Here is a 12634-nt window from a genome sequence, read left to right as displayed (position 1 = left end):
ACGAAGCTTCATCCATCCTCGCAGGTGGACCTAAAAGAACCATTGGCATAATTTTGAGGAAGTTGAAGGAAACCATTCCTTTGTCCAGGCCAACATTTATCCAATAATTGACCTTTGGAAGGGAGGTTGTTATCGCACAGAAAGTTTGATGTCCACATGTTGGCTGCTGTTACATTACAACACTGACTACAGCTCAGAAATACGTTACTGGCTGTACATCTCTTTCTGATATCTGATAATCAAGAGCATGGTGTGTGCTATAAGTGTATAATAGGTGATAACGGAAAATTAGCCCTGCCTCAGCAGCTGAATGTCACAGGTCCTGGATTTTAAAGCGGTGGATTTTAAAAGCCTAGGGATTGTAAACAATGTTTACTTCTTCTGCCTCAGTAAAAATAAATGATTACCAGGCCCAGTTAAGAATGCAAGGAAGACAGATTTGGGCAAAATTGTTCTCACTCGAAATGGTAAGTCGCTCCACAGCGTCTAATTAATTATCCACGATGAAACAACAGCAACATTTATTCACGCAAATAATAACACTTCACAAGGCATTTCGGAGGAGTTATTATTAGAATATTTAGAATAAGTAGGAAAAGAATTACAGTACAATTGTAGGCTGTCTATCCTTCTATCTGTACTGAGTAAAAATGAACTACTAGCTAATCCCACTCACCAGCACCTGGTCAGCATCCCAGGAGGTTAAGTACTTCAGGTGCATATTTAAACATCTATGAAATGATTTGAGGATTTTGCATCTACTACCCTTTCAGACAGCAGGTTCCAGGTTCAGAAAAAAATTACCAGAATGTTGCTGGGATTGAAGGGTTTGAGTTATAAAAATAGATTGGATAACTTGGGACTTTCTTCGACTGGAGTGTAGAACGTTGACGGGTGACCTTATAGAGGTTTATAAAACCATGAGGGGCATAGATAAGGTGCATAGCATAGGTCTTTTCCCTAACGTAGGGGAGTTCAAAACTAGAGGGCATATTTTAAAGGTGAGAGGAGAAAGTTTTTCAAAGGACATTGAGAATAACATTTTCACACAGAGCGGCTCATGTGTGGAATGAACTGCCAGAGAAAGTGATGGATGCAGGTACAGTTACAACATTTGAAAGACATTTGGATAGGTACGTGAATAGGAAATGTTAGGAGGGGTACAGGCCAAATTCAGGCAGGTGGGACTAGGTTAGTTTGGGAACATGGTCGGTATGGGCTAGTTGGAACGAATCGTCTGTTTCCATGTTGTATGACTCTAAGTTTTTCTGTTTTCTCTTTGCAGTATGGCATACAGTATTCTGCTGCTTGGTACTGTCTGTAAATTATAGAAATGATGTGGAGGTGCCAGTGTTGGACCAGGGTGGGCAAAGTCAGACGTCACATGATACCAGGTTATAGTCCAACAGGTTTATTTGAAATCACAAGGTTTCCGAGCGTTTCTCCTTTATCGGGTGACCCTGACAAAGGAGCAGCACTCTGAAAGCTTGTGATTTCAAATAAACCTGTTGGACTATAACCTGGTATCATGTGACTTCTAAATTGTAAAAGATTAATGCTTTATGTATTCCAGTGTTGTTCATGTGATAAGGTGAGGAGCTTGATACCAGAGACTAATAATTACACAATATTTTGAAAAATGTTTTTGCTCATTCTTAGGAGGTATGCATTCCTGGCAATGCCACTATTTATTATCGATACTGAACTGTACTGAGGGTGTTGGTAGTGATCCTGTATTTAAAAAGGAAGAAAGAGATGGAGTAAGGCTAGTCAGCTCAACTTCAATGCTGGGACAGTTGTCAGTATCAGCTTTGAGGGAGAGGATGAATGTTCATTTGGAAAAGTACGGATGCATCAAATGTACCACAACTTCCCGTGGAAAAATCAGAGAAACTAAAAATAAAACAAGAATTGCAAATGCTGGAAATCTGAGCCAAAAGCAGAAATTGTTGGAGAAATTCAGCAGGTCTGGCAGCATCTGCAGAGCGAAAGCAAGTTAATGGTTTGGGTCCAGTGACCCATCAGAACTGATTGTGTGGCCAGGCAAAGGTTGGTAAATATGAGACGGTTAAAGATAGGTGGAGATGGAGTCCAGAGAGAGAGAAACAGTTGAATAGACAAAGGAATGGGTAAAGGTCAATGTGGGAGAATGAATAGCTGTTAATGGGGACCATTAGTGAGTGAAAATGGGTTGGTTGTGGTAGCAACCCATGTGATGACAAGTCCTGGTGTGTGGAGTATGGGATAAGGAGAAAGTACTCCAGCTGTAAAATTGTTGAATTCAAGACTGAAACCAGAAGGCTGCAGAGTTCCCATGAGGAGAATGAGGTTCTGTTCTTGCAGCTTGTGCTGAGCTTCCCTCCAGCATTGCAAGGGGCCAAGGAAAACAAAGGTGTGTTGAAGTGACAGGCAACTAGAAGGAACTAGAGGGAAAAAGTAAACAGGCAGGTGTTATTACCTTCTGCAATTGTATGCAAAGGTGCTGTGGGGCTCTGGGGAGGCATTGGGAGTGAAGGACAATTGGAGGGAATGATCTTTGGAGAAAGCTGACAAGAGATTCAAGGGGCATATATGACTGGTGGCGGCATCCTGTCGGAGGTGGCAGAAATGGTGGCTAATGATCCTTTGGATGTGGAGGCTGTTGGTGGTAAGTGAGGACCAGGGGGTTTCTATCGTTGTTGTCGGTGGGAAGAGAAGGGGGAAGGACACAAGTGCATGAGATGGGTCATGAACATGTCTCAGGATTCTTGTCAACCACACCAGCAATGAATCCTCGGTTCAGGAAAAAAATGGTCATTTTGGAGGTGCCCTTGACAAAGTTGGCATCATTGGAACAGATGTGACGCGGATAAAGAACTGGGAGGATAGAATTGAGTCTTTGCAGGAAGCAGGGTGTGAGGATGTATATCGAGGTAACTGTGGGATTTGGTGGGTCTGTTTTGGATATCGATGGCCAGCCTGTCACCAGAAATGTCAAGGAAGGGAAGGGAGAAGTCAGAGATGGACCAGGTGAAGGTAACAGCAGGTTGGAAATTGAAAGCAAAATAGATAAACTTTTCCAACTCCAGATGAGAGAAGGAAGCAGCATCAATGATGTCATTGATGTGGGGGCCCGAGTAGGACTGGAGCAAGGAATGTTCCATGTACCCCACAAAGAGACAGGCAGAACTGGAGACCATGCAGGTATCCATGGCCATACCTTCGACCTGAAGAAAGTGGGAGGAGTTAAAGGAGAAATTGTTCAGGATGAGATCCTGCCAGGCAGAGAATGCTGGTGGTGGATGGGAACAGTTTAGGCCCAGTTTTCCAGGAAGAAGTGGAGACCCCTCAGACTATCTTGATGGGGAATGGTTGTGTAAAGGAATTGCATGTCCATGGTAAAGAGGAGGTAGCTGGAACCTGTGAACCCGAAATTCTAAAACTGATGTAACTCATCAGGAGAATCATGGATGTAAATGGAAAGGGACTGGACAAGGAGGATATAACATTTCGGTTGTGGTAGGAAGAGATGAGTCCTGTGGGGAAGGACCAGGTAGAAACAATGGTTCTGCCCGTGCGGTGCTGAAGGATGTAGAAGCAAGCTGTGTGAGCTTGGAGGACAATGAGCTTGGAGGCAGTTGAGGGGAGATAACCAGATGAATTGAGATTGGTGACCATTGTGGACTCATTAGGCTGATGTTCAGTGGCAGCATCTTTGTCCAGGAGGTGATAGGAGGAGATGCCCAAGAGATGGCACTCAGCCTCCACAATGTAGAGGTCAGTCCACCAGGCAACAAGAGCATGACCACTTATTGGCAGGTTTGATTACAAAGTCGGGGTTGGATCCAAGAGCACAGAGCGCAGTCAGTTCAGAGGGAGATAAGTTTTTGAATGGATGTTGAAATTATGGAGACCCATGTCATGTTGATAGTTCTCAATGAACAAGTCGAGTGCAGGCAAAAGGCCAGAAGGAGGTGTCCAGGTGGAGCAAGAGTACTGGAGATGGGTGAAGGGGTCTGTGCAATAGGAAGAGGACTCTTGTACAAAAAAGGACATAGAAGTGAAGGTGATGGAAGAAGAGTTCAATGTCATACCGTGCCCAAAATTCATTAAGGTGGGCGCACAGAAGGATAAGACCTTTGCTGAGTACAGAACATTCAGCATCAGAGAGCAGAAGGGATAGTAAACAAACGAAAGGAGGTGGGGTTAGGAGAGAGGATGGAGGGAAGGGGAGGGGAGGAAGATTCCAGAGGGGCGTGGGCACCTCTGAGTTGTTGCATCTTGCATTCACTCTTTGTTGGTTTCCAACATTCTACCATCTGTAAACTGAAGGTCAACCAAACCTCTTCAATCTGTGATTTAAGTCTCTCTTATCGTTTATGGTTGAGAGGTTCATAATCATGGAGCATAGACTTAGGGTAAAAGGCCAGTAATTTAGGGGGAATTTAAGGACAAAATCTAGCACTCAGAGGATGTTGGGAATCTAGCACTTACTGCCTGAATGTGTGGTTCAGGAAGAAGCCCTGATAACATTCAAAAAGTACTCAGGTGTGGACTTGGAATGGCATAACCTACAAGGTTATAGAACAAGAACTGGAAAGTGGGATTAGATTGGATGTTTATCAACTGGCATGGACGCATTGGGCCTCATTCTGTGCTTTAAAGATTTATGATCCTAATTCTTAAACAGCAGCAATCTATGAAATGAAGTTACTCCTGTGGTACTGATAGGATCAGGGATCTTGACCTACTGATGATGAAGGAACACCAATATATTTCCAAGTCAGGCTGGTGATTTGGAAGGAAACATGCAGATGTTTCCATTTCACCTGCTTCTTTTGTCCACGAGATGGTAGAGATTGTGGCTTTAGGAGATTTTGAGAAAGAAAGCCTCAACAGATTGCTGCAGTCCATCTTGTATATTATATACACTACATCCACATTGCACCAGAGGCTGAGGAATCAATTTGATTTGATTTGATTTATTGTTGTCACATGTCCCTAAGTACAGTGAAAAGTTTTGTTTTGCGAGCAGCACAGGCAAATAATAGCAGACAAGGACGTACAGATCGTAGGGTGCCTGGGCAGAGTGAGGCATACAAGGTTACGGCTGCACAGGAGGTGCACAAGCAAGACCAACATCAGATTTGAAATTAGAGAGATTTGTTCAGCAGTCTGTTAACAGCAGGGATGAAGCTGTTCTTGAACCTGTTAGTGCATGTGTTCAAGCTTTAGTATCGTTAGCCTGACGGAAGGGGTTGAAAGTGAGTATTACTGGGGTGGTAGGGGTCTTTGATGATGTTGGCAGCCTTTCCCTAGCAACGAGAAATGTAGATGGAATCCATGGATGGGAGGTTGGCTTTCGTGATGGCCTGGGCTGTGCACACAACTTTCTGAAGTTTTATTAAGATCCTGGGCAGAGCAGTTGCTGTACCAAGCCATTAAGCACCCAGATAGAATGGTGCAACTGTAAAAGTTGGTGAGAGTCCTTATGGACATGCTGAATTTCCTAAGCCTCCTTCGGAAGAAGAGGCATTGTTGTGCCTTCATGACTGTCACATCTACGTGGGAGGTCCATGACAGATTGTTGGTTATCATCGCTCCTTGGAACTTGACGCTCTCAACCCTCTCCACTTCGGCTCAGCTGATGTAGATAGGGGCGTGTCCTCCTCCTTTCTTCCTGAAGTTAACGATCAGTTCTTCTGTTTTGCCGACATTGAGAGAGAGATTGTTATCATTGCACCATGACACCAAGCACTCTATCTCCTTCCTGTATTCTGACTCATCATTGTTTGATATCCAGCCTACAACAGTTGTGTCATCAGCAAAGTTGAAGACGGTGAATCATGTTCCAATATAATGGGAAAATTTTCCTTTTGGTGTTGAACATCTTGAATGTTGTTGGATCAGCACTGTTTCAGTCAAGTAGAGAATATTCCATGAAACTGTAGCCTTGTGATTTGTAGATGCTGGAGAGGCTTTGGGAACTGAGAAGGTGACTTTTTAAAACTTTGACGGATGTTGAGCATCAACATTTCTGGCTCATCCCAAATTGCCTTTGAGAAGGTGAGAGAGAGCTAGGATCTTGAACTGCTGCAGTTCGTGTTGTATGGCTACACTCATGGTACAATAATGGAGACACTTACAGAATTTTGTCCTAATCATAATGAAAGAATGATAATATAGTTTGAGGTCAGGGTACTACGTGGTTTGGAGAGGATCTTGCAGGTGTTGATTATCTTATGTACCTGTTGCCCTTGAACTTGAAGACTGTAAAGGTCACAGGTTTGGAAGGCATTGTTGAAGGAGTCTTGGTGAGTTGCTGCAGTGCAGCTTGTAGGTGATAAACACTGCCCACAGTGTGGTGGTGATGGAGAAAGTGAATGGTCAAGGTATCAGATGGACTGTCAATCAAGTGGACTGCACTATCTGGATGGTGTTGACTTTCTTGAGCACTGATGGAGCTGCAGTCTTCTAGATACATTGATCATACTCCTAACTTGTGTTTTGTAGATAATGGGCTGACTCTGGGGAGTCAGGGAGTGAATGAGCCATCCCTAGCCTTTGATCTGCTGTTGTTGCCTGAATTTACAGGCCTGCAGCTGATCCAGTTAAATTTCTGGTCAGTGATAATCCTAAGATATTGAATGGTGTTGATTCAATGACTGTACACATTTGAACATCAGGGGAAGATGGTATGAATCTATTATGCCAGAGATATTCATTAAATGGCACTTTTACATTGTGTGATTATTACATGCTAACCCAATCCCAAAGGATGTCCAGTGTTGCTCCGCATGAGTATGGATTGCTTCAATATCTGAGGAATCATGAATGGTGCTAAACATAGTGCAATGACCAGCAACCAACTTCACTCTGACATTATAAGGGGAAACCCAGTAAGGATGCTGTTAAGATGGTTGGCCAGAGGACTACCTTGATGAACAACTGCAGCAATGACCTGGAGCTAAGATGATTGGCCCCTAACAACCACAATCGTCTTCCTTTTGTGCTAGTTAGGACTGCAACCATTGGAAAATTTTACCACTGATTTCCAATGACTTCGATTTCGTTCGGATTTCTTGACACTATTCTTAGTCAAATACTGCCCTGATACCAAAGGTGATCATATCAGTGCTGGATTTTAGACTTTTTGTCCCCTTTTGGACCAAAGCTGCAATAGTTTCCAGAGCCATGTACTAATGACAAAACACAAACTACGTGTAACTGCATGGGTTATTGCTGCATGTTAATGCTAGCATGAGATGGTAATAGGCTGAATTGGACTTGACCTACATTTTAAGGACAGCACATGCTTGTGTAATTTTCCACATTGATGTGTAGATGCCAATATAGCCACTGTAATAGGCAGCTTTGCTGGAGCACAGGCCTTCAGTACTACAGCTGGAATGTTGACAGAGTTCATAGCTTTTGCTGTCTCTACTGCCTTGAGCATTTTTTTATTTCATATGAAGTGAATCGATTTGGCTGAAGACTGGCTTCTGTTGATAGCATGAACCTTGGAAATCATCTCTATAACAATACTTGCTCAGTATGGTTTTTAAATTCTTCATCTTCATCATTTGGACTCATTGGGCTCTCCCATTATTGAGGATGGGACTTCATTAAACTTTAGCCACTCATTTTTAATTGTCCACCTTCATTTGTGACAGGATGTAGCAGGAATTGTGCTTTGATCTGATCTGTTGGTGCACGTTATTTCTTGAACTAAAGGATGATCACAGAATTGTTACAGCACAGCGGGAGGCCATTTGGCCCATTTCATCTTTGTCAGCTCTCCAAATGCATTAGTGTCATTCTCTAGTCTTCTGTCTTTAACCCATCACTTTGTTCCTTTGCAAATAGCCAGCTAATTCTCTTTTCATTGCGTTGATTGAACCTGCCTTCCAGACCCTACACACTCATTGCATAAAAGTTTACTTTTTCTCTTTCCATTTTTGCTTCTTTTACTAATTATTTTAACACTGTATCCTCTCATTCTCAATCCTTTCATGCGAGTTTCCTCCCTGTTTACTCTGAGCAGACATCTCATGATTTTGAATACTTCAGTCAGGTTTCCTCTGAGTGATTTCTTCTCCAAAGAAAGCAGTCCCAACTTCTTCAATCTATCTGCAAAACTGAGTTTCTTCATTCCTGGAACCATTCTGATAAAACTCTTCTGTACTCTGTCCAATTCCTTCACATCCTTCTTAAAACGCAGAGTAAACAGGGAGGAAACTCGCATGAAAGGATTGAGAATGAGAGGATACAGTGTTAAAATAATTAGTAAAAGAAGCAAAAATGGAAAGAGAAAAAGTAAACTTTTATGCAATGAGTGTGTAGGGTCTGGAAGGCAGGTTCAATCAACGCAATGAAAAGGCATGGATGCAGTACTTCAATTGAGGCCAAACTAGCATCTTCTACAAGCTCAATGTAACTACTTCACTCATCTGCTCTAGGCCCTGCTTTAGCTGGAATTCTGAATGCTTTATTAATTGCCCTCTCAACCTGTCCTGCTTTCTTTATTGACTTAAGCATATAGAATCAAGGTCTCTCTGCTCTGGCACCCCTTTTGGAGATGCATCTCTTATATCGTCCATCCATGTTCTTCCTTCCAAAATGTACCACCTCACACATCACACCGTTGAACCTCATTTGACAAGTTTTCTGCTTACTTCACCAGATGTTCGTCTGAGGTTCTACACTAGCCTCCTCACAATTCAAAATATTTTATGCTTTGTATCATCTGCAGAGCTTGGAATTGTGACATGGATCATGATCTAGTGAAAAGGATCCCAAGATTGACCCCTGGGGAACTCCATTATTAACCTTCCCCCAGCCCAAAACTCATCTGCTAACGCTTATTGTCTGCTTTTTGTCACTCAAAGCAATTTTATATCCTTGTTGATACTTTCCCTTTTATTCCTTAAGCTCTAATTATGCTCACAGGTCTATTTCGCGGCACTGTATCAAACACCTTCTGGAAGCCCATGTAGACCACATCAACGGCATGCCCCTGATCAACTCTTTGTTACCTTTTTACCTGTTAATTGAACACAATTTTACCTAAGAAACCCATTCTCTGCATAGTTAACCTGCATAGTTAATTTGATCCCAAATTATTCTTTCTAGAAGTTTCCTCAAGTTAAGTTTAATTGGTTTATAATTACTTGTTTATCCATGCACCATTTTTTCAGCAAGAGTGTAATGCCTACAATTCTCCAATTCTTGTGCACCATCCTGAGTTGAAGGAAGACTGAAAAATTGTCGCCTTTCCCTCTGCAGTTTGCATTCTTACTTCCTCAATATGCTGGATCAAAAGTGAACTGTGTAACATTTTTAACCCTTTTGCACTCCTTGCGTTCCACTATACCTTGTAGCGTTCCTCTGCTCTTAATAGTTATTCCAAATATGCCACACAGACTCATCTCATTTGGCTACTTCTTGGGACATGGCAAATGATCTGATCGAACAGTTACAGTTGCTCCTGTTTCAAGCAGAAAATGAAGAGGATGTCTATTGACATGGACACGTTCTGTCTTTTCTAACTCGTCTGGATGAGCTATTTCTATTAGGAATGCCTTAAGTGTCTTCTCCAAGGAGGTATCTCATCAATTGCCTGCATCTTTTCCGATGGTCATGGATTTTCTATTGTGTGAATTTCTTTTGTATGTGAGCACCAGTACTTCTGCTGTTCTTAAACTGTGTCTTACTTCTGTATCTTCTGGAAGTGACTTACGGTTTTGCAAATTACTGCACATTGCCTGAGCCTGTAAGTCCTCACTGTCCTTCAATGCTGACTTTTTTTTTGCTTCAGGTGTTTACCTCGTGTTGTACATAGGTTTGTCATGACTCTCTTTAGAATATCTATACCTCTTAAAGTTTATAGGTTCTGTCGTCCTCTTGGGTTAGTCCTTTTTCTCTCGAGAACTTTTATCTGCTTCCAGCACAATTAGAACAGCTTCCTCCAAAATTAAATTTCCCTTGGACTGTAATAATCTGACAGAATTTCATCCAGAATTCTAGCACCAATTCTGTCTCTTATGACTTCTCTCACAAAGCTCCATATTCACAGTTTTCCATTAATCTACAGAGGTAATGAATTAAATTGTCCTCAATTCCCCTGTCCACTGAATGTCTCTGCTACATTTTGGTCAGTCAACAATTTGATTTGTTCTTAATTTGAAAATATTAGCAGAAGCTTTTGGGACATTTTCAGAAGTGTTTGTACTCCCTTTGCAGTTTTTGGCAGTAAAATCATTGCCCACAGTCAGATGGACTGAATATAATGATGTCTTAAGTTAATCAGTTTCTGTCCTAGGGTTTTGATACAATGCTATGATTTAAGAACCATCGCCTCATGAAGTCCAGTTTTCTTTTCTGAATTTTTTTTTCTAACCTGGAATCTGCTTGAAAATATAACATTTTCTATTTGTTCTCAATATGGTTATTGATTTTATTACTGTAAAGATATTTTAAATCTATCAGTTTAATATCTGTTGTCCTTTAAGCTTGTTTTTTGTATTCACCGATGCTATTTTTAAGTTGTATGATTAGAGCTTGCTAGACACTGTACCACAGCACTTTTTTAATTTTAAATTCTTTCATGGAAAGTGGACATCACTCGCTAGACCAATATTTATTGTCCATAGAGTTTTACAGAACACAAACAGACAGCCTTTCTACTGTCTGCATCCAAGTCATTTGTTAAGCACCTTAAGCATCTCTACCAATAGCTTTGTATGCAAAGGTGTTTCAAGTGTTTATCTATATATATCTTAAATGTTTTGATGGTTCTTGCCTCTACCACTCTTTCAGAGTAGTGAATTCCAGACCCCACCACCTTTTGGGTGAAAATGTTTTTCCTTAAATACCTTCAAACCTCTTGTCCCTCACCTTAACTCTATGCAGCTATTATTGAGCCCTTTACAACGGGGAAAAGTTGCTTCCACTCTACCACATCACACTTTTATATACTTCAGTTAGTTCCTCTCTAAACCTCCACTGCTCTAAAGAACCCCACCCTATTAAGTCTCTCTGTATAGTTGAACTACTCCAGCCCAGGCAGTACCTTGGTGAATCTGCTTTGCATTCTCTCTTTTACAATCACATTCTTATCAGAATGAGACAATCAGAATCTCTTTGCAATTTGCACACAGCATTTAACTATTGCTTAACTAATGACTTATGTACCTCCGTCATGGCCCTCCTGCTCTTATATTCATTACCTCAACTAATAAACACAAGTATTCCATATACCTTTTAACCACCTTATCCGCCTGTCCTTTTGTCTTTAAGGATCTGTGGACATGCACAACAAGGTCCTTCTGATCCTCAATACTTCCAAGTGTCCTACTATTCATTGTGCATACCCTTGCCTTGTCAGTCCTCCTGAATTACATCATCTCACGCTTTTCAGGATTAAATTCCATTTGCCACTCTACTGCCCATCTGACCAGCCCACCTATATCGCTTATAGTCTCAGGCTTTCCTCCTCACTATTAACGATACAGCCAATTCTTGTGTTGTCTATGAACTGAACAATCATACCTCTTACATTCATATCTAGATCATTCATGCACACTACAAATAGCAAGGGACCCAGCAGCACACCACTGGACACAGGCTTCCAGTTACAAAAATAACCTTCAGCAATAACATTTTGCCTTCTGCCACTCAACCAATAATACCAGATTGTCGTGAATTTCATGGGCCCTGACCTTCTTGACCAGTCTCCCATTTGGCAGCTTTCAAAAGCCTTACTGAAGTTCATGTGCACTATATCAACTGCACTACCATTATCTACATGCTAATCACTTCATCAAAATAGTCAATCAGACCTGTCAGATCTGAACATCGCTTGACAAAGCTATGCTCATTATTACTGATAAATGCTTGCCTCTCCAAGTGGAAATTAATTCTGTCCGTCAGAATCTTTTTCAAAGGTTTCTGACCACTAATTTTAAACAAATTTCTCCAAACATTTACTACTGAACAGGTTGTGTCCTGACATGATACTGCACCTGTAACATAGGTTTTCTTTGTCAATAATGTTTCGGATTTCCTTTCATTACTTTCATAGTGAAAATATTCTGGCAAATTATCAACATTGCTCAGTCAGCAGCCCAGTGTCCCAGATCAGCCACTGTTAGCAGCCAATATGTAAGTCGAAGGAATGAGGAAAAAAAATCTTGAATTTTCTATCTTATTCAGCTGTAACTGCAGAATTATCTGGAACTAAGGTCCAGAAGCCAGAGCTGCATAAAGAAGAGGGAAACACTCAACAACAGTCAAATGTTTGTTGAGAAAAGTGACAAAAAAAGGTTTTAGTAGGATAATGCAATTTTTTTTTAAACAGCTAAATTGTTTAATTACATGCACAGACATAATGTATCACTGTTATTGTGAGGAAGCTGAGAGGAGGAGGAACACAATGAACATTTAATATAATTCATCGTTTCTGTGACAACAATGAAGGGCCCCGTGCAGATATACAGATCGAAGCTAGTTTATTACAGAATTTGCTCACAACACACAATTGATATTCCCCCATCACCTGTCTCTTGTAAATATGATCAACCTCTGTGGTTCCATTTCCCCACAGCTTAGCCTACCTGGGATCCATTTCCCCACAGCTTAGCCTACCTGGGATCCA

At 41.4% G+C, this 12634-nt stretch overlaps 1 protein-coding gene across 1 annotated transcript in view; it reads left to right on the top strand.

Moving 5' to 3' along the window:
* Positions 1–12634, top strand: part of shank3a (SH3 and multiple ankyrin repeat domains 3a) — an 886564-nt gene that overhangs the window by 365627 nt on the left and 508303 nt on the right. The window lies entirely within an intron of this gene.

The sequence above is a fragment of the Rhincodon typus genome, chromosome 22 (genome assembly GCF_021869965.1).
Source record: "Rhincodon typus isolate 14 chromosome 22, sRhiTyp1.1, whole genome shotgun sequence".
In the NCBI taxonomy this organism is placed as follows: domain Eukaryota; kingdom Metazoa; phylum Chordata; class Chondrichthyes; order Orectolobiformes; family Rhincodontidae; genus Rhincodon; species Rhincodon typus.
The sequence above is the reverse complement of the archived record's forward strand: the minus strand, read 5'-3'. Positions and strand labels throughout refer to the sequence as shown.